Here is a 22,714-nt window from a genome sequence, read left to right as displayed (position 1 = left end):
GCAATCTTCTCCTGCCGAAATCATTTTAGGGTTAAGGAAAAGCATGCAGCTGGAGAGAAAATAGTTCTTAAATAGCCACGAGTAATTTACACACAAACCAACAGCAAGAAATTTATATTGAAATGATAGCAGAAAGGCTGCTGTTGAAATCAGAAAAGTTCAAAGAAGTAAGTATGTCCCTAAGGAGAGACATCTCACTCTAAAAAAAAGCCTGTGCTTATGCAACTAAATGAGCATCTTAATATATGTGTTCTCATAATACTGCAACTGTATTAGGAGGCTGCAAAGTATGCATTTGTACACATAGTAAGTAATCCCTTCATAGCTCACTTCATTAGTTTAGATTCACAAGACTTTGGATCAGTAAAGCAGACTTTGGGAGACAGTAGATTCCACTTCTCCCAAGCCTTCACTGCCGTTACTGTAAATAATTTACAACACCTATATAGAAAAAATACTTAAAGATATTCCTTTAAAAATAGAAGGACATAAAATTAATGTAATTCAGAATGCAGAAACAAGGGAAAATGAGCTATTAGGCCTGGTTCCCATTAGAAATTGGAAAACCTCTTAATTGTTCTGGCTAATTTTTAATAGGACACTGAGTCCTATTCATTTCCTAGGCTTTTTATTGTTAATGATCCAAAAAAGCAGTTCCTAGTCAGGAGTTGAAGAGCCTGCTAATGACCTTTACTGTTTATGTGAGGCTATTTTTTTCACACATTTGCGGCACCTCTCTAACTGAAGATTTCTTGTTCCTCACTGAATTCCTTGGTGACATGGGTCTGTGGAGAAAGCCTTACTGCATGTGGTAGGAATGCAAACTTGTAGGCAGCTGTGGACAGACCTGCTGTGACTATGGATTGCAAGTTCAAAGATTTAGGATTGTTTTCCATATTTGCACAGTAAGAGACAGACTAACACTAAAAAGCCTCATCAGATTTTACCATGAGGAGAAAAACAAACTTCAGGATATACAACCATAAAATGACACACAGTACACGAAGCAGCACTAAAAAGGCAGGACTATTTAAGGACTTAGGTAGCTGGCAGGTGTTTGTTTTTTGTTGCTTTATGTGAAAGTATCTTAAACAACAGTTCTCCCGATACTTGCTTGAAACAATTCACTTTGATGCTCTAATTTGTTGATATGTTTATGGAAACATGAGACTGCAGCAATCACTTTTGAAGCAACTGCTCTTTTCCTGACCAAAAGACTCCACGCTCTTTTCCTCTATCTGCTATTTTTCCTTCTGTTTTGTTACATGTCTCTTTATTTTTTCCAATGTTCTACTTTTTAATGGCAGAAGAAAAAGCTTATGTAACTGCGGCTAACGGAAGTCAGTAAGCAGATGGGACTGAAGTACTGAGGAAAGAAAAGAGGGAAAGGAACACCAGAAGAAAAAAAAAAAAAAAAAGGAAAAAAAGTACAGAAGAGATTAGTGGGCACCTGTTAACATCCTTGACTAAAAAGTGAATTCAACTTGTAACATCATGAGACACTATAACCACAACATAATAACCATCATCAGGTGCTTGGATATAAATAAATACTCCATGAAAAACAAACAAACAAACAAAGCCTAAAAACACCATCAAAGATTTAGAAGAGAATATGAATTTCATTAATAAATGGGAAATGGACAAAAAAATAAAAGACTTTTCCCCCTTTCTCTAATAGAGAAATCATAATAGATATTAAAAGCGGACATCAATTTATACAAATTTCTTTAGACTGTCAGCAGACACAGCAGACAACAAGGAAAGTGAGTGAAACTGAGGAGAGACATACTAATTGCAGCAGTTAATTTCTTTTCTTTTTTTAACATATAGCCCATAGGGCATAAATGTACAGATAATTTTGACAAGTCCTTGCAGGCAAAAACAATTTAAACGTGCATATTTTAGTCATTACAAAGAGGTATAATAGGTTTTTCTATTTTACATTTCTTAATAATATCCAGTCAATTGCTTGTGGCTAAAATGTGCAAATAGTGAAAAACTGCTTCAGCATCTATGCCACACCCTTTAGACTTTAGAAATAGAAAGCAACTGGCTGCCAGGGGTAAATTTAAAGTAACTTTCACTATAATTTTCTTTTCATGTGATAACATGGACACTAACTGATATTACTCACAGCTATGGAGTTTTCATGGTGTTATGCTAGGATACAAAGGGGTCAAAATCTCTTCACTAACTGTGAATTTCTGCTTGGTAACATCTGAAAATGATTTCACAATTTTGAAAATTCCAGAATGCTTTATTTTGAATTATTAGAGCAGCTATAATATACTTACTGCCCTTCATTTTCTGTAGCTTTCAAGCTTAGTTTCATTACACTGTAGCTTTTGATCTACAGACTGCATAACACTTTCCAACTGCTTGCATACTAGCAGTATGCACACACACATGGCTGCTCACACATGGGCACCAAAATCTGAATTGTACATCCTCACCAAAGTTTTAAGGAGGTAACTTCAGAAAATAAAATCTGAAATGTCACACAGGTATAAAGTTCCTAAGATTCCTTTTAGGTATCTATTTATTAATTAAAAATAAATATTTTAAGTTTTAAGAGATTACACCTACATTTTTCACAATTGCATGCATGCATTTGAAGAAGACTGTTATTCTGAAGCTCCACTTTCAAGAAGTGTTTAGACTCTAAACATTATTGAGGAGAACAGATTCAAACCTACACCGTTAAAACATCAAATATGACTCCATTAGCATATTGGCTTTTTCTTTCATTTTAGGAGTTATTATAACATAAGACCAATTTGAGTTATAAAAGAAAGCTCATTGAGTTTTTAACTATTGTTGCAGCAAAATAAAATATTTTAGTACCAATTAACTTAGAAACTGTAGATATTACACAACAAAGCAAGTCATTCATAAATAACAAAGGAACTTCTGAATATATTTGATATGATAACTAAAGACAAAAGTAACTAAAGAGTAACAAACATTATTTTAAGCTGTATTTTAATGAAATTAGATATATTTTTCCTATTTCACTAATCTTTTCCTAAAATACCTGAGTGTGAAACTACGACTAAATCCAGTAAAGTGTCATCCTCCTAAAACATGAACTGGAATACACTAAAAATAAAAATAAAAGATAGTAAAACAAAAACATTTTTGCTGTCCAAGTTATAAAAGAGTCCAATTAGTGGTTGGGAAGAATTACTATCTAAGCAACTAAGTCTGCTGAGTAAAATGAAAGAGGCAAAGATGTATTGATTTCAAGTAAAAGGCACACATCACTGAAAAATCAACAAACCCTAGTCACTAAACAATAATAATCAGCCATTCTTTACCAAACATAGGTAAACATAACTAAAGTAACTAAAAAGTTAAAGAATGAAGACTTCTGAGTAAGTGATATTGTAAAAAATATTGGTTTTAAACTGTGATAAAAGTCTGTGATGTAAATTAAAAATTAATCTACTTCAAGACTGAACAGGTGTTTTGCAAGAAGTGAGTTCTCCTAACTTCAGATTAGTTCAATGCTTAGCTCATATAGTTTACTGCATTTAAAAATAATAAAAAAAAGCTGAGCATTGTGCTGCATATGAGTCACTGCACTGTATTTTCTCTCATTTCTAAAATCTTTCCCAACCAATGGATAATTCCCTGTTTTTACAGCACATGACTCCACATACTTTCAAGTATTCTTAGATTAGAAATCAAATTTAATTTGAGCACACTGACTACATTTGTAAAAACATGTATAAAGTCCTGAACTGGCACATACTACCAACTGGTCTGACTTTCATTTAGTAGCCTCAAGTAAAGAAAAAGAACCTCAGAAACAGTTTCCTAAACATCTTGTTTTGTGTTTTTAATTGTTTGTTATTAAGCATTTAACACATTTCATTCCACAGAACTATCTTCCCTACATGTTATTGAATTGCGGCTTTAATTTGCAGCAAATCCAGTAGAGCAGACAAAAATGTCTTGATGTGGTTGCAGCTGTTTTCTGTTAACATATATATAGTTTTTCCTTTCTCGCTCATGTTGGCTCTGTTTATTTTTCCCCAATAGATGGACACAATGCAGCATAATGGTACCATGGTGTCTTACAATATCTATTTAAAAATTCTGCAACTTGGGATCTTAAGAATACTTACCGGTCTATATTTTATTGGAGAAAAATATAAACAGGAAAAAAAACAATAATATGGAGATCTGTTCCTTCATAACATACAATATTTCATTGCAACGTAATAAAAGTACCAATAAAAGTAATAAAATCCCTCAAAGCAATGAAGAAAACAAGGAAGCCACAAACATCTAAATAACTTAAGTAATTAAGTGCAGTTTAGTCACACTAAACACAGAAGGGCTGGCCCAAAGAGCAGTAAGCCATGAAGACTCAGCCAAAACAATCATACACTAAAGCTTAAAAACAAACATAAAAATGAATTATGTATTCTAGGAGTTCATATGTCATTATATTCTCCAGAGAAACTCTAAAGTGAATGTTATTGTAATTGGCCCTGTGTATCACAGCACCTCAAAATACTGACCTCTTCTATACAGCATGCAAAGATATACTGTGAACCTGAACCGTGATCTGTATTTTGGAGATGGAATTATTCTCTTATTCTCACCCACTAGTAGAAGTATACATGAAGAAAGCTCTGCTGTATATGGAATAACAAGATACAGCAGTGTTTGTTAATGAAGTAAGACAGGAACCTACCCAGCTAAGGAAAAAGAAAAACAACAGTTTTTTTCACAAATGTGATTTTCTTACCATATTTTTTACTCTGGCATAGCTTTCCTTGCCTTGTTGTACTTCATCCCACAAGGTAAGCACAAAAGTGCATACAGTATTGCAAACATGGGATCCTAATTCACTATTTAGTCCCCTCCCTTTCGGCAATAGAGTTCCCACTGACTGCTCACAAAACATTTCTGACCCCTTCACTTAGCAACGTGAATACCTGTGGGACATTGTTTCTGAGGAACATCCTACCAGAAGCCTGCCAAATTGTCACTGCTTTTTAGAGAAAAGTCATTGCATGAATATAGATGAATGTATAAGACTAGGGATAATTTCGCCACATCTCAGTCTCTGTTTCTGATTGGTAAAAGAAGAATCAATACAGAATTTGGTTTACTTTTTATGTCTGGTGGGGTTTGTCGCCACAGAGCACGTGCAAAGTTTCTATAGGAAATGTTGGGTTGCAGCTATGTTTGTCAATATGTGCATATATTTTACACAGTGCTGAAAAAACATTCTTAAAGAAAGAGCATAATGAATAATCTTTTCCTTTCCTAAAGAATGGAAGAGTATTTTAAAATGAGATCCCTGCATCTGGCTCTTCTATTTCCATTCAAGAGGGAAAGCCAAAAGACTTTCACGAAGAATGTGATTAACAATATTGCCCCAGTGAAAAGATTGCATTTGGTGCTTCAAGCCTGTGTGCACCTGTTCTTGACTGGGGATAATCTTTCCAGTAGGTACAAGACTATGAGCTTAACCTTGAAATATTTCAATACACAATGTCAGAAAATTTATGTTTATATCATAACAATAAAAAAGCTAAAACCAACATAAAGCAAGTACTGACCTATTAATATTCCCGATGTTTGACAGCTATTAAAAAAAAATCTGAAATGCAAAAAAATTGTATTATTCATTTTTTTGTCTAACTACAAAGATCACGCTTCTATAGGTCTGGTTGAAGTAAACCCTAGTTTTAACTGTTACTAAAACCACAGCAGGATCTTCTCCAGCTTCTACAACAGATGTAGTAAATGTGTAACTGTACCAACGACCACATTCCTGCTGGAGTGATGAATTTCCTGTGCTATTGTAACTGATCTGCCTGAATTTTATGATCTTGCCCAACTAGAAATAGCACAAATATTGTATGACTGGGTAGAAGAACCAGCCTCTTCCTTTTTTTTTCGAGGGAGAGCAGGAAAACTTCACTGTCAATTCTGCCACTAAATTCACAACAGTTTTAAATTCTCCAGGCCTTTGAAATAAAAACCACTTTAAGTGTTTCCTATTGTTCTTTTTCTCAGTTACAGGTCCTGTCTCACATCTCAGAACAAAGACATCTGGATAAGTACATGCATTTAGAAGGTTGCAATCTCTTATTATTACTTGCATTATCCTGGTTCCTATAATGAGAAGCATAGATCCATGTATCTGCAGAGACAGGAAGCCAGGCCTTTACAGAGCTATTAGGTCTGATTTGACTACAGAAGCTACGTGCCCAAAGATACATGATGTGACAACGCAGTACGCATGTTTCCTTCCTTCCTCCCTTTTCCTTTCCTTCACCATTCCTGGTAAACTCCTGAGTGGTAAAAAAAAAAAAAAAAAAAAAAAAAGAGATAGCTACACTATTGTAAAGGAAAGCAAGGATGGCATTCAACTTGCCACGACTATAGCAGGCAGGTCCCTGCACTTCTCATTGCCAAGTGACAGGTGCTCAGGAAACCAAACAGCATTCGTGAGCATGTTCTAAGCACAGACATACCAACACTTCTGCACCAGCAAAAAAAAATTGTTCATGTAATAATCTAAAGGTTTTTATGGTAAAAAGAAAGGTATTTGGAAAACTATCTAGATGATGCAAGACTATTTTATTGTTTGAATTTTTTAACCATTTTCTGAAAAACATGCTCATGGAGAAAATAGATGTAATTCAAAAGAGTTGTGTAAACACTGCTTCTAAGAAATTATACTTCCAAGGAAATTAATACAACCCTAGAAACAGTAAACAAATTACCAAAAATTAAAATAGTACAGCTGTTCGTAGCTTCCAGGAAAGTCAATGTTTTTGCAATTTGAAACATGTAATTCCTCTAGGAATAGCTACAGCACCTCTTAAATTATTCCATTTATAATCATTTTAAGTCAGAATAATTTTGCTGACTTCATTAATGTACGTCACTACACAAAAAGGGGAAAATGTCTAATATTTCTCTTGGTAAAAGACATGAAAATACGAGAAGATTCCTGTTTTTCAGAAAGAAAGTTGTATCAATTTATTATGCATTTGGGATACAGGTGCTTCCATTAGAGCTGCAATCTGTCTTTTGCCCATGAAGTCAAAGTTCACATGTCACTCACAAGATCTAAAAGATTAATTTACAAAAAGCTTGTGTGATCACATTACAAGGTCAGTGGCTTAAACACAAAGCCCTGTGCACCCCAATTGCTTGGAACTTTCTTCACTGCACACTGGAATTTTCTTTGTCCAATTGGTTTGGCAAAAAAAACCAAACCAAACCAAAACAAAAAAAAAACAACATAAGATAAAGTTCACAGCTGTGTTTCTGATGAATTAATGATGACATTATTGGTTTTAGAGGACACTACGCTACTCTCAGTTATGTGGAATCACAGCTACTGAAAAAGCAGGCAATGACAATCAACTGTTTCGTGTGCATCTTCCAGGTACTTAAGCAGAAAGCTTATGAATAAGAGAATTTATTCATAAGACTATTCTGGATATAGAGCTCCTGTTGAAACACATTGCAAAAAGAGCAGATCATATGTTTTGAAACAGATCAAGTCTAGATTCAGTCTAGATGTGCAAATAATTCCAGTTAAATGTACTAAGATTCTGATTCAAACACAATTCATACGACAAGCTTCAACAAGAACAGATACTCCTAGGAAAATTACACCTCTAATAGCAGTAGTTTCTAGCCTTATTATACTGTCAGAACAGCATCCTAGAAGTACTGTACATCTGATTCTTTATACTAAGGAAAATATTTAAAATATTAAAATATTAAAAATAAACACAAATGCTTAACATCTTGTTGCTAGAGGCGTGAAAATCTATAAAAATACTAAGACTGGATACAGATGCAATCTGGAATGATGGTGCTCTGTATTACTACAGTCACTGCAGACTGATAAGGTCTGTACTACCCAGAATGTACAATTTATGAGCTGCATACTATTATGCTAAAATAACTGAGTTTTAATTAGGAAAAACTCATCATGATTATGAGCCACACAATGATACTCTATTCTTTTTGGCAACATCAGAAATCCATTCCTTAGCGGAATTCTAAGAATGCATTCTTGTTGATCTCACTGGTTTGCATGGCAGGAGTCACAACCAACTTGTTCTTGTCTCATTGAGCCTCTTCACTTGTGTAACCCCATACAGTACTAAAAACCCTTTGAGACTGGAGTTCTTCTAATGCACCAGATGCACTGTATGTTTTCCTTCACTGTTGGAAGTACACTCCTTAAATAAGTCACTTACTACTGGTTTTGTGTGAGGCAAGGCCACATTGCCTAGTGGGAGCAATATGCTTTAAGTCCTCATACTAAAAAAATATAATTAAAATGGAGTTGGGGAGGAATAACAAGCAAAGGAACATAACATAGGAATTTTGTATTTTATATTCAATTCACTCTTGAGAAAGCTAGTTGAGACACTTCAGACTACACGCTTAGAGCTGGATGTTCTAAGCACTCAATTACAAAATCTTGCACTCTCTCAGGCTTTACCTCTTTGGCTCCCCCCAAAATTGACATTCATCACATAACAGAGCCCAATTTCAGTGATAGCTATGAACAGTACAGTACTGCACTACTACAGCCCATTGAGGATGGATGGCTTTTCTTAGAAGATGACAAATGTATTTTCAAACAGTAGACTTAAAAGAACTGTATTTGGTTCTCTTGTCGCTCGGCAGGAGTTCGAACCATAAGAGAAATGGAGAAATTAGGAGTCATCTTTCTTGCTTGGAATAAAAAACATTTTACTTGTGTCCAGCTTTACAAAATTTCTCTAGGTTTTTATCTGAAAAAGACAAAAGCATCTGCCTGGAGCCCACAGGAAAACAAACAAACAAACAACAACAAAAAAAAACCACAACAACTTAAATTTCAGAAAATCTGAGAGTCCAGACAGTTTTGTTTGTTGTTTGAGGTTTGCTTGAGTTGTTGGTTTTTTGGGCTTTTTTTTTAATATATATTTTTCTTGTGGGGGATATTTGATTTTATTTTATTTTATTTTTTTCTTCTTTTTACTTCTATCAGCCAGCTGTAGGCTGTTCCCAGCTTAGTAAACTGGCTGCTCTGAATATTATTCTAAGCCACATAATCCTTCCTGTGAACTGCAGACAGTGAAAGCCCAGGAAGTAACATGCATTCATTCAAACTAACTTTAACTGACTTGCCCAAGATGGGAGAGAACCACCCTGATGTTCTTGGGCTTACTTGGTAGAATTTCAAATATCAGAATCTTGTCAAAAAGGAAAAAAAGTGGTTTAAGTGCTTCTCACTGCACAGATGTGGGTGGACTGAGGCTGCATGTGAGCAAGTATGTACGTATATACCCACCATGCACCCCACTGAAATAATTCTAATCCTTTACTGGTTTATTTACAGAGACAGGAACAAGCTGCACACACACACACACACACACACACAAAAAAAAAAAAGAACAAAATAATACAATATTACAAATAAATTAGTAGGTGGATGTGCATGATGCAAATTCCTATTCTGCAGAATTAGGTAGTTAATTAAATAATAATTTTTTAAAATCCCAAAATTTGGCTCCGGGACACACAGAGAAAATCTGGATCACTGTATCTCCCAAGACCACAAAACAGACCCATATGTTAATGGAGAAGAACCATATGGAAAAAACCCATCTTTTAACTACATCCAGGAATAATAACCATACTCAAAGAATCCTAATCATTTATATAACATGGAAGATTTATTTTTCTCATGACACAGGAAAAAAAATTCATGCAGAAAAGTTTAAAAGATTACTCTGGGAAATTAAAAAAAAAAAAAAGAGTGGTGGATATCAACTATGGCACTGATAAAACAAACATAATGAGAAGAACTGAAACAGCAGCTTCTCAAATGAGGTCTCTCAACTTCAGATGAGCCCTTACTGACTGAGAGTTCTACCAGAAGAGAATCTCCTGGCTTTTGGACTGTCCTTTGGACCAAGTACTTTACTGCCTGAGCAAACACAGGCATATGGTCTCTGGGAGTTTACATCTGGTTATGGATATATTATATATAAAACCAAGCCTGCCTAAAGTTAGAAAAAAATTAGTAAAATGTGCCAACAGCTGCTACAATACAAACACTTTAAGAATCAGTAAATTAATGATCCATTTCACTCCATCTCTTGTCCTAGCTCAAAAGTAAATTTTAAATAACAAGCAGCTATTCTGAAGCTCTTTACAACAGTAAGTTCTATCTACAGGTTCCATCATGCATGAAATAAAGACCAAAGATAGCGCACTGATAAGAGGATAAACTATGTCACTCCATTTTTATTCCTGGCTTTTCTATTGAAATACTTCTGCTCAGCTATTTACAGAACTTCACTTTACCTATCTGAAAAATGTAGCTACATAAGGGAGTAAATGGCTGAGTTAAGAAGTTTGACAGAACAGCTCTGAGTTCTTTGAAACTAAATATTATATGATAGGAAGAAAGAATACTACAGCAACCTATGCAATATTGTATTCTGAGAACTAAGACTAACAAACTACTTTGCACAATGCTCTTTTTTAAAAAAAAATCATGAAAGTGCTCGCAAAACTGGGATTACTTTAAAAAAAAATAGTTTGACAAAGGCAGGTACAAAGAAAAGTCAAACAATGAAGAGAAAACCACATTCCACATTTCTTCCAGAAGCAGGAACTAGAAATAGTTGATTAAATATCACACTGTTTGAGTGTTAAAACAAAAGGTTTTATTGAGAACCATACAATGGTAAGTTTGCTACAAAATAATGGAAAAGAAATTTGGATGAACTAAAAAAAAAGGTGACAGCATAAAAATGAAGGAATATTTAACTCAACCTCCTCAATTATTACTGCCTGCATAAATTATTTCATATAATTTAGGAGCAAATACTATCATCTTCTCTACACTTACCTCACACAAAGAAAGATAACATAAGCAAATGGAGTACAGCCTATTCACCAGCACGCCGCTTCAAATCTCTGTGTATGCATTGTCACACTGTAATCACATCTAATTTATTAGTGCAGTTCAGTGAATCCTTTATTGTTATTTAATCCTGGCTGTTATGTCCTACAACTGCCCAACTATCTACGCAGTCCCTATTGCACAGCGAGTCTGACACCACAGAAGTACAAAACTGTACTAAAAATGACAGTATAATTAAGCATCCTAAAACCATTTCTAAATATGAATACCAAAGGTAGCTTCCTAAATGCCATCAGCTTGCACATTCTACAATATCATCTAAACAGAACATAGTGTTTTGAATATATGAACAATTCAAGTTATAGCAAATACCATTAGATAATGCCACTACATATCAGTGTACCCTTTGTTCCCGCTTACTTCATTATTCTGGTCATATAATGACACAGAAATTGAGCAGAGCCATGCACAACATCCAGATATGAGATTATGTGCTAAGACTTTTTAAAAGTATTGAGAAAAATCAGAGTCTACTGAAAATAAACTGCAAAAGTTCTCAGAAAATTTCTTTGTCTTTCTAATTTTGGCTTGTTCAAAGGATTGTTCAAATTCGTGGTACTTCAGAAACATCACAGAATGACTCACTGTAGTTTGATCCTTCTATTCATCCCCTCTTTTGACACAAGAAATTCCTGCAAAGTAGTTTTAAATACCCTTTTATATTTTCTTGCTCGAGAGAAATTTTCTGCTACAAAACACAAACATTTTAGAGTTTCTATATATGCTTTTATAATTTTGAGAAGGATATTTTCCTCAACATTCAATGCAGCTCTAAAATACAGATATTTTTAACTTCTACTGTAGTCCTCCCCTCATTCCCCTCAACCCTTAATTAAAAGCAGACCCTGTAAACCAAATCAAAGTCCCATGAATTTTGGCAAGACAAACTTTTAAGCCACTGCATTGAACAGCTTCACATACTTTCTCTCTAAGAAGCTATGTGGACGCTTTAGTCATTCCAAACTTTCTGTATCTGTTATTAAAATATGAGCGTGAGAAGACGAAACAAAGCTTGCATGGACAAGCTTAATTCCATTGTTTTTTATTTTCACAGAATGTTAGTAATGTCTAGTTCAAATAAATCTCATTTGGTCTATAAAACTTGTTTGGTCTTCTACTGAAACCAAGACCTTAGATTAGGTTACCAGAGGCCACTTCTATAAGTCCATTCCCAAATATTTCCAGCAGGAAAGATTTTACCACTTATCTGGCCAATCTGCATAGCTGATATCCCAGCATAGAGTTATTTTCATACCAATATAGGATTTCACATAAATGAATTTGTGCCTGTTCCCTCTTGTCCTGTCACCATACATCCATGTGAGGGAAGTGCATCCATCTTACCTGTACCTATCTCTCGGGTATTGAAAGACTGTGATTAGATCCCTCCCAAATCCTTCCCTTTTGTATGTTTAAGTAAATCAGTTCCCTTAGCCTTTCTTCATTTACCATGTTCTTCAACCTGACAGCCTTCTGCTAGACCCTCTCTACTTTTTCAATGCCTCTCTTGAACTGGAGGGAAGAAAATCGGAAACAGTACCCCACTTCTAGTCCAACAAGTACCAGATGGAGCAAAACGTTTACACCTCTTTGTCTGTTGGCTGCACTCTTGATGCTGCAGTCCCAGGCGGCTTGACTTTGTTGCTGCAAGCACATATGGCTGATTCATGAAAAATCTACTAGTCTCTCTGATTTAACTTCCTAAGTTAAATCTCACAGAAATCCAGTCTTCCAGCCTGCTGAGACCTCTTCATGGTAACTCTTCTTTTTGACATATCTGCCTGGCCATCAGAATTCAGCATCATCCACAAACTCACAAAATCAGAATACATTCAGTCACTTCCTCACAGTCACTTACAAAGTTATTAAACAGGAGTAGATCCAGCATCAGCCTCTTAGAAACACCACTTTTAAATGGCTGCCAATTTGATTTTAAGCCAGCAGTTACTGTATTTTAAGTACTACTTATTAGATAGTTTAAGTAGTTTAACACTGTCTTGTGGTCAGTCTTTCCAGTCCATCTCTTATCTCAGTGCTTAGTTTTGTCCATTACATACATTCTTAAATATCTGCAATCTTCTGAAGATGATAAAATATAAACAGTGCCCATAATTTGGAAGCACACTAAAGCCCAGCAGCAAAGCTAAAACTAAGGAAACTTCATTGTTTTAGGTAGACAGTGAAATGTACACACAGAATAATTTTATCTTGAAGAATGCAGCTGTTTAGGTCAAAAACAATACACACCTGAATGACTTTTGTACCAGTTTGTTTTCTAATTTCTTGCAGGAAAAAGACAAGATATGAAAATAATCCTTGTGAAGCATGATTTATCAGCTATTCCCACCAACTGCAATATGATTTGGGCAAATCTGCAATGAATCTGAAATACTTACAAAGAAGTGTCTGAAATAAATTCATGAGGAATTTAACACTCCTAACCAACAAAAGATTTTAAAGCCCTTTCTTAAAGAAAACTAGAAAAATATGTGCCATCATCAATAAGCACAAGGAAGACTACCTCATGTTTTTTCTCCTAATATCAAGTTAGATAATTTTCCCTTTAACACATTTAGTATTTTATATCAGTTTAACATCACACTGTTCACAAATATTTACATCATTTTCTGGGGTTACTAAAGTAACTATATGCTTCAGAAAAAACAACAACAACACCAGGCAGACATTTTAAAGTAAACTACAAGTACAAGAAAGAATGAAGTTTTTAATACAACACTGCTTTGTATGAAAAATCCCTACTACATATATGCAAGTCCAGCATTGTGCCTGGACTGTCCTTCAAAGGATATCCACTGTTGGTCAACTTACAGGGCAGCATTTGCACTTCATACTGATTCCATTCTAATTACAGCTCTGTGATCAGTACCTGCACCATCAGTGCAGTCCGAGTACTGCCCCAAGTTGCAGACCTAATTCTGAGCTCCAGAGTGAGAGACCGATTGATACAAACCAATATTCTGTGTCCCATTAATCCACCTCCCCCTCACTCCCAGAACGTTTTTGTGGATTTGCACTAAATATCATGGCTATTCCAACAATGCACAGGCAAAGTGACTAATGAGCTGCAACCTCTCCTAGTTTCTTTCGTCAACCACAAAGAAAAAGTCCCAGAATGAAAGCTAGGAAAAACTCCAGAGATTCTAGTGAACAAGTCTAGACGTAAGACATCTGCACAATAAAACTAAACTGATGTTTTCTATATCCCCTCATGAAACCCAAGTGAATCGTATAGCTCAAAGGTTATTTTAATCCTCTCAGCCTTGGATGAAAGCTCTTATTTTATTCATGAAACTGTAAACTAACATTGCTACACAACAGACTTCTTCAAACTCATTGTCTCTACTGCTTTTCTCCCTGTCTCCTTTATTAAATATTAGTATACAAATGAAAGTTTGTCTCACAGATTGCTAATTCTGTGAGTTTAATCTGACCATGAGAAATTTCCCCAAGGTTTGCCTGACTAAACGCAGTTCAGAAGTGAATCTCCTAATCACTCCCACGGCAGAAGCACTAGCTACCACTACTTGTTAGTACCTCTGTAACACGGATCCAAAGTCCTCATAGTGATTCTACTTTTTCAAATGCTGGGTTTTCATTTTCATTTCCTGCCTGGACAGCACATCTATTCTTAATCTCAACAGGTGGTTAATTAGAGGTGGAACACAATCTGATTCCTGATGAGAAATTGCTGCAAGCTCTATTAATGCTGATATTGCAAACCTTTCTGAACAGTTAGGATCTTTGTTCTTTGAATGTACTCTGTCAGTAAGCATACTCATGAATATATTGTAATCTAATTCCCCTTATCACTTTCTCACTAATTAAAATGAAGACTGTATGAATATTGAAAGATAAATCAAAATTAATATTTTAATAAATGTACTCTATCATGTTCAAGATGGCTTAAAATTCAGTAGCCTTTTAAACTTTTTTTTTTTTAAACATCAGCCTTTGTTTGACTGTGTCTGTCCTAAAACTCACATCACCTATAACTATCAAGACAAATGCCAAAACATTTAGAAAGACTGAATGATTGAAGTGATAGGAAAAACATACTAAAGTACATTAAATATGGATACTAAAAACCTGAGGATGTCATCAGAGGGAATATTCAAATTTCAACATTTAATGTTACATAAATGCAGCAGAAAAGAAACCGACCCTGAGTGATTTTTTTATGGCATGACCAGAAGCATCTTTGTTTCAGACACTGAACAGGAGATCTGATTATCTCCTATTTCATTATTTAGCTGGATTTTTGAAACAATAACTGATCTTTGTCACACAGAGACATGGAAGCTCTATTATGCCAGTCATATTTAGAATGAGACAAAGTTGGAGTTAAAATTATGATAGAGAGATCCCTTGGTATTTTGGGTATATAGGCTTTAGTTTTACCACTGTAACCAAATTCTAGTGTGGTTAATATTCTATTTAAATTCTTCCCATAGTTTCCACTGGAGAAGATATTTGCCCTCATTTCCTGAAACAATGCTGCTGCTCTGCTCTATTAAAACAACTGCTATAACTCTGCTAACATCTGTGATGGTTTATGTTTAGTGGTGGCTTTGTTTCGACTTTTAATGTGATAAAAGACAGTAAAAGTCATTTAAAAGTGCCAGGCTCTAGCAGAACAGAAGTCAGTAGGGCTTAAAAGTGTTATTTTACATAGGAAAGAAGGTACAAATCTTTATAGGTCAAATACCGATCAGCATATTAATTCACTATTGTGAGGAAAACCATTCCTATCTAACTTACCTTCCATTTGCTAGAAATATTTTCACTTTTTTACTGCCTGGGGTGACAGTCATTGTCTTTCAGGGCAATAGCAAGTTTGATTCCAAATTAAATACAGGAAGAACTGATTACAACAAGAGCATACCCCACACTTTCAAACACCTTTCACCTTTTTAAAAAACACCAGCATAGGCTAACAGCTTTTCTCAGCTGCTACTTATTGAGAAATAAATTCATTAACACAGGAAGCTTGTTCTTCACAAATCACAAAATGAAGTACCATATTGAACTGACACCTCTAAATACGATTTCCCCTAAAACAAGAGGAAGAAATTTAGAATAATAGTAATTATTTTTTGTTGAAAGGCAACAATTGCTTGTGAGTTATTTTTGATGTCTAGTGCAAAACCTAAATTGCAGCAATGAATTTCACACATACACAAGCTTGCCTTCCAAAAAGAAGGCATTTGTCAAAATTGAAGTATTAAAAAATCTTCTAAAGTGGACAGTACCATAAATTGCTGCAATGCTCACTACTTAATTTAGACATACAAGAATAAAATAGAAAATTAAGAGATAATTTTAAACAGGATATTATGAAGTAATTATGGGCAGATAATTTAACATTTACCATAAGCAAAACTGATGTTAAAATTATTTTTATATCTTGTTAAATGTCAGTGAGAAGATACCTAACTTTCAGAAATATGTTGAAGAAAACTGAATATTTAACTCTTCAACGGATTTTAAGATGACTTGTTTATTCACATTTTCAGATGATGTGAGCACATGGAGAATTCTAAAAAGCAAATCCTGGACACTTATGCAAGAAGTTGTTCAGTTCCTCACCTGGCATTTGACATGTAGCCACAGACCTAACCTCTTGCTTTGGACTTCAGCTTGGTCATAACAGATGAACTCTCAACTTCACCTAGTCTATTCATCTAGCTAGAGCAGCTGGTCTGCCCCTCAAGGCATCCAGAAACATCACCTATGTGCTTGCTGAAATGAGAATTATGACCAGGTTACTTGGTGTTATCCAGTCACCGATGGTAAGTTTCCATGGATGAAGACAGCAAAATCCCTCTGGCCAGGCTGTTTCACTGTATGATTGCTCTCATGATGAAAAAGCTTTTTCTTTCATCTAGTCTGAATCTCATTTAATGTAATGCCTGGGGCCATACCATGCACTAGTATGAAAAGCCTGGCTCCTTATAGGTGTTGGAATGTACCAGGTTAAATTAAGTCCAGTTCCCTCAGCCTCTCCTCACAGGGCACAATCCATCTCCCAGCCAGTCTGATGCCTCTCCATTGTAGTTTGTTGATGTCTTTCCTAAAGGGAATTCAAAACTGGACACAAACTCTAGATGTGTTCTGAGAAGTGTTGAGCAGAGCAATCTATCACTTCTCTCATCCTCCTGATTGTATTTCTGTGAACACAGAGCAGGATGCTGTTGACCTGCTTTGCCCTCAATGTACCCCACTGGGTTCTATGCACCTTGACTCAACTGCCCACCAGGATCTCCAGGTCTTTTTCAGTGGGGGCAGATTCGCAGTCAGTAGGTTTCCAGCCCCCAGCCTGTACAGTTGCCAGCAGTTCTTTCCCAGATGATGGCCTGCTTTTGCCCATTCAGAATGTTCCTGTTGTTTCTTCAACCTACAGAAGTCTTTTGGATGGCATCCCTACCTTCAAAACATATTGACTGGTCCTCCCTTCTCCCCAATTTTGTATCTGCAAATTTGACAAAAGCACTTCGTAGTACTTTATAATTACCATGAACGAAAGTAGGTAACCATTGTAAATAATTCTTACCAGTTTTATCCCATACTCTGGAAGTCATTATCAGAGCTAAGAAGCATGTAACTAAGTAAAATCTACATAAAATTTTCCTAGACTGTCAAGAATATGTCCATATCTCCTTCCATCTCCAATTAGTAGCCAAGTATTACTTAATTTTCTGAAGTGATGGAATTTTATGAATTAACTAAACTTTACAATCAGCTTAAACCAACTCAAGTTATTATAACCTGAAATTACCTGCCTCCTTTGACTGGCTGGATTTCTGCCATTCGTGCATTAATTGATGTCACACCAGGGGAATTTTCCTCCCATGGTGTCACATATTTTAGACAGGCTAGCATTCAGGACAAACAAAAATTCAGTACCCAACCTCAGATTTGTGCTGAAATACACTGAAGAGAAGCAAAACAGTACTCTAAATTAAAATAAGTTCTCTAAAATAAAATAAGTTTTTCTGTAGTTCATACAATATTTCACCACAATACAACATCAGAAGCAACAGTGGACCAAGCCTTTCTCACTGAAACAGAAATATCCACTAGACAGAAGCAACAATGTTTAGTGCAGTGAGAGCAATAACGCAAGAAACAGCAGGATTTGAAGGATTAAAATAAGTCTGAATTTAGAGTGAAACAGACAAGGATACTAAAAGAAAAACTTCAGACTTTTTAAAAAACATTTTTTAAAGCATTATACTACAGTGGTCCAAGAAGTGCTCCGCTTACTTCTTATTTCAGTATGTGGAAAAGAATCTCAACTGGGTAAGTATTGTGATATTGCAATTCAACAAAGCATTGCTCACATTGTCTATTCATCTCTGCCACCAGGTTTTGAATCCAGTCTCTCTAATGGCAACTGAAAGCTTATTGAATTTAAAAGCTTCACACACTACAAATGTAATAAGTGTGCAAGGCCTCAGTGGAACTTAAAACAACTAGGGATTTGTGCTATGTTTTAAAGGATCACGGAAATTGGCATGCTCGGGTTTACCTAAGTGAAGTATTTAAATTTCAAGAACTGGAGAAGTATTCTACTGTTCTCAGAAGTCCAGTAACAAACCAACCATATAGATATGGGCCAGTATCCATTACAACCATCTATTTATTTTTATTTTAACGCTTGTTATAAGATTCAGTAACTTCTATTTTTAAAACACTGATTTTTGATTTCAAGTCTTCATTTAACTTTTCCTTTTTTTTTTTTTAATTACACTCACAAATATATTGTCATTTACAATTTTAAATAAAAATCAAGTTTCCAAGAAATCATTGCACAAAGCACCTTGTTTTCATAAAGTAGACTTTGACCTTTTACTTCTGTCTTGAGAGTAATTGAGTCTGTTCATTTGGTCTGGGTACAGACTGGCAAGTTGTTTCCCTACTACAGGTACTGATGATAGGAAAAAAAAAATCCCATTCTATTTCCTTCTTTGCAACAACAAGAAAAAGAGCACTAAGGAGATTCTATACTTTGCTCACATATAATTAATATCTTCTCTATGAAGTTTCTACAGTAACTAGAAATCAGAATTTTCTTGAAGGAGACACAGAAGAGAAAGACTCTACAACAGAATATGTAGGGTGAAAGAGACAAGCTAAATAAACTTATGAAGGCAAAAGGAAGCATGAGACAGTGCTAATAAATGAAAAAAAACTGTAAGAAAAGAAAGGATGAGTGGATTGCAAACCTAATGGTTTTAGAACAGCTCAAGAGATCATTACTACTAAGTGAGAAAAGAAGAGAAAGGAAAAAAAACCAGGAAATCACAATAGGCAATTAGAAGTTGGACGTGGGAGGTAGTGATGTAGGCTACAGATGGGTTTGTTTAGCAATAAGGATTAGTATACTATAAGCTGGTTTGTTTAGCAATAGGGATCAGTATATTAGTTTAAGAACAAATGTATTAGTTTAGAAAAAGGAGTGAGCGCTAATTCTAAAACTTTCCATTTCAACTTTGCTTGGTGTGTGAACAGCCTTGTTTTCTCTTATTTCTGCTTCACAACAAGCACTGGAGTCATAATAGGCTACTTTCTCTTTTGCACCCAACAGGTGCAAGGACATCTTCCTCAGATTTCACATATATTATTTTGGAAGTGCTCATTATGGCCTAGCAAGCAATGGAAATTTGCCAAACTGGGGAAAAACAGCTAACAGTCAGCCAAAAGTCTCTGTGATGAAACTGACAGTGGAAAAATGGGGATAAAGTTGATGGGCATACGAAAATCCTAAATGCAACTGCGCATGCCCAGAGAGACATCAGCATGTATTAATGAGTTCTTGGAAAAGAATGAAAATGTATGCCAATATACTGCATATGTATGTCCTAAGTGCTTAAATGTAGAACCTGAACTCAGAAAGAGCACACTTCTTTGTCGAGTAGCCTGGTAAACATCTTGAGGAATAAATGAATGCTGTTTTCTAACACTACACTGTGTTAATTTTCTTCCTGTATTTCTTACTACTGTCATCCAAAATCCTACAGTATTCTAATTTGAGAAAAAAGAACGGAAACCAAAATCCTATTTTCCACTTAATGAAAACATGTTTTACCTCAACATTTCACTAAAAAACATGAATAGGAAGCCATAGCTCTACTAATCTTAACTGCCCTGCTACTTTACCACCTGACATTACCCATGAGATAACACAAGAGGGAACTCTACAGTGAAAACAGGTCATGACATGCCAAAAGCAAACAACAGATTTTTAGAAAGCTGAACTCTGGAAACTTTGCATCCCTTTTCACTCTAGCTAGTAATTCAGTGCTTCTAACATGATAATGTTATATTCAATAATTAGAGTTAGTAGTGTATTTATTATGGATTCCTATACAGCATAGCATTTACTGAATGATTTCCAGCCACAAATGTCTTGCACTTGTGCCTAAAATGAGACCTAAAATGTTCAAGAAGTGTCTGCGTTCAGCCATGGAGAACTAGTCAATAAAAAAGAGCCAAAAAAAAGGTTATATATAAATGTTTATATTTTCTTTTGTACAAATAAGACCACATTCTCTCCAAAAGCTTCATTCTTTCTTGAAGGGCACCTGCACCGTATTATTCCTTCTGGACTTGACAACGTGAACTTATTTTTTTAACAATTTGCCAGTAAGGTAATTTACTCATTGTATAAAGACAGTAATAAAGTAGTGTATGGGAACTGCTGAATCATAGCCTGAATCTCTGATTGATCACCTGAGGCGAGCCATGAGTCAGCCATGGGAGCACAGCTGAAGGCAATTCACCTGTGCTGCAGGAAGGGGTGGAGCCTGGCTGCACCTCTCCTAGACCTATTTAAGAGCTGGCTGCCAGTGGGGAAGGATCTCTTTTGGAGATCCACTCTGGTGGAGTTTCATAAGTGAGCCCAGGGTACAGGTAAACTTTTTATCTATTCTCTTTTTGTTATTATAATCTGCTTTGCCAAGCTCTCTTGTTTATTTTGTAATTATAACATCTTAATATTCATTGATTATACAAGTAGTAGAAGAAACTTATTTCCTAAAGGAGTCAAAAAACCCCAAAACAAAATCCTTGGAAGCAATCAGAGGAGAATAAAGCAACTACAATGAAGAGACAAACTGCTAACCAGTTACGTGTTCTGTCCTGACTGTAGGAATCTAAATGATTCAGTAAGTCAGTCCTAATACAGTCATCATCATCATTAACAATTATACACAGTAACAACTCTAGAAACCAAATACTATACCCTACACAAAGATATTTATGAAAAACTAATCAGACATCCAAATTCCAATGATTTCAGCATGAGCTACATGTTTCAATTCCCCTAGAAAATCTACCACCCTGTTATAAACAGTGCATGTATCTCATTGTTCCTTTTTCAGTCATGACGAGTTTGACTTAAGACTTACAAATGATGCAAGATTAGGTATCGTCTTCCCATGTTTTTAATGCTTTTTGCAAAAATACCAAATTTCATTAAAATAAGAACTTTCTTAAAAATATAAACAATGATGAAAGATAAACAGAGTTTTTACACGTTCAAATGTTATTAGAAACATTATGCAATACCACGATCCTGTATTTAGCACTTTACTCAGTTTACAAATACCAATATTGTAAATCTTAAAACATTTGTTAGCTATATTTCCCAGAGATGTTTTTGACCCCTTTCAGGTACTTAGCAGATCATTACTGCAACTTCTACAACCCAGAGGGTTTTACAGTAAACATGACAAAATGACAGTATTCCTCTGCCCATCCAAAAACTAAGCTATTTCTGAAGATATTCTTCTAAATGAAAAAAATAATAAAATCTGTATGGACTGCATATTTATACAGTGTGCTTCCTAAGAGTAGTCAACATCTCAACCTGTCTCTCTGATTTTTTTGTCTCTATTTGTCACTACAATTTAAAAAGTGGTCAAAAGTTATGTATATAACATAAAAATACTGTTCATGTAAGTGTTTTTAATGTTAATAACATAAAAACTGATCATCTATCATCATGTATTATGATTGAAAATTAAGAGTTAAATTCATTGTAAGTATTAATTGCAAAATTCTCAAATCCAGGGAACATAGTTATAGTTTTCATATAAATCCTATTCAAAAGTTAGATAACTTTGAAAACATGAACAAATATTAATTACAGGGTTATTGCTGTTTCACCACAGCATATTTGCTCCATGCTGAATAATGGCTTGAAGATATTTTAAGGAATTTATTTCCCTCAGCTTCATCTTACTGCTATATGTTCCTCTTAAAAGCTGGAAACTTGAAAATAACACCTACAAAACACTACTTGTGAAAAGTGTGCCAGGGGTTTTGTTGGGCAAAATGAATATAAATTGCCATCTCCTTAAAATAATAATATATCTTCTTCATAAGATATTACACTCATTTCTTATTTATATTACATATACTTATGTTATAGTATATTACATATACTTATTTTTATTTACATATTACTATATTTGCAGCTCACTGCTGTTTTTAGAAACGCCAGATATGTCACAAGAATAATGTACTTAAATCTCCTAAGAATGTGATGACTCTACATCTTGCAATAATTTTCTAAGCATCACCAGTTTCCACTGTCATGAACATAAGCAGAATGGATTCAGTATAGCATTGTAGTTTTAACTTTTAACATGTATCCAAACTTGTGCAAAATTTAGTGCAAACTAAAGGGAAGCACATACACATTTAATG

General features: G+C 35.0%; 1 protein-coding gene across 1 annotated transcript in view; it reads right to left on the bottom strand.

Moving 5' to 3' along the window:
* FSIP1 (fibrous sheath interacting protein 1) overlaps positions 1-22,714 on the bottom strand; it is a 72,674-nt gene that overhangs the window by 6,468 nt on the left and 43,492 nt on the right.

The sequence above is a fragment of the Centrocercus urophasianus genome, unplaced genomic scaffold (genome assembly GCF_019232065.1).
Source record: "Centrocercus urophasianus isolate 14NV4802_14NV808 unplaced genomic scaffold, USGS_Curo_1.0 seq_14, whole genome shotgun sequence".
NCBI classification, from domain to species: Eukaryota; Metazoa; Chordata; class Aves; order Galliformes; family Phasianidae; genus Centrocercus; species Centrocercus urophasianus.
Note: the sequence above shows the minus strand (reverse complement) of the source record. Positions and strands in the feature narration are given on the sequence as shown.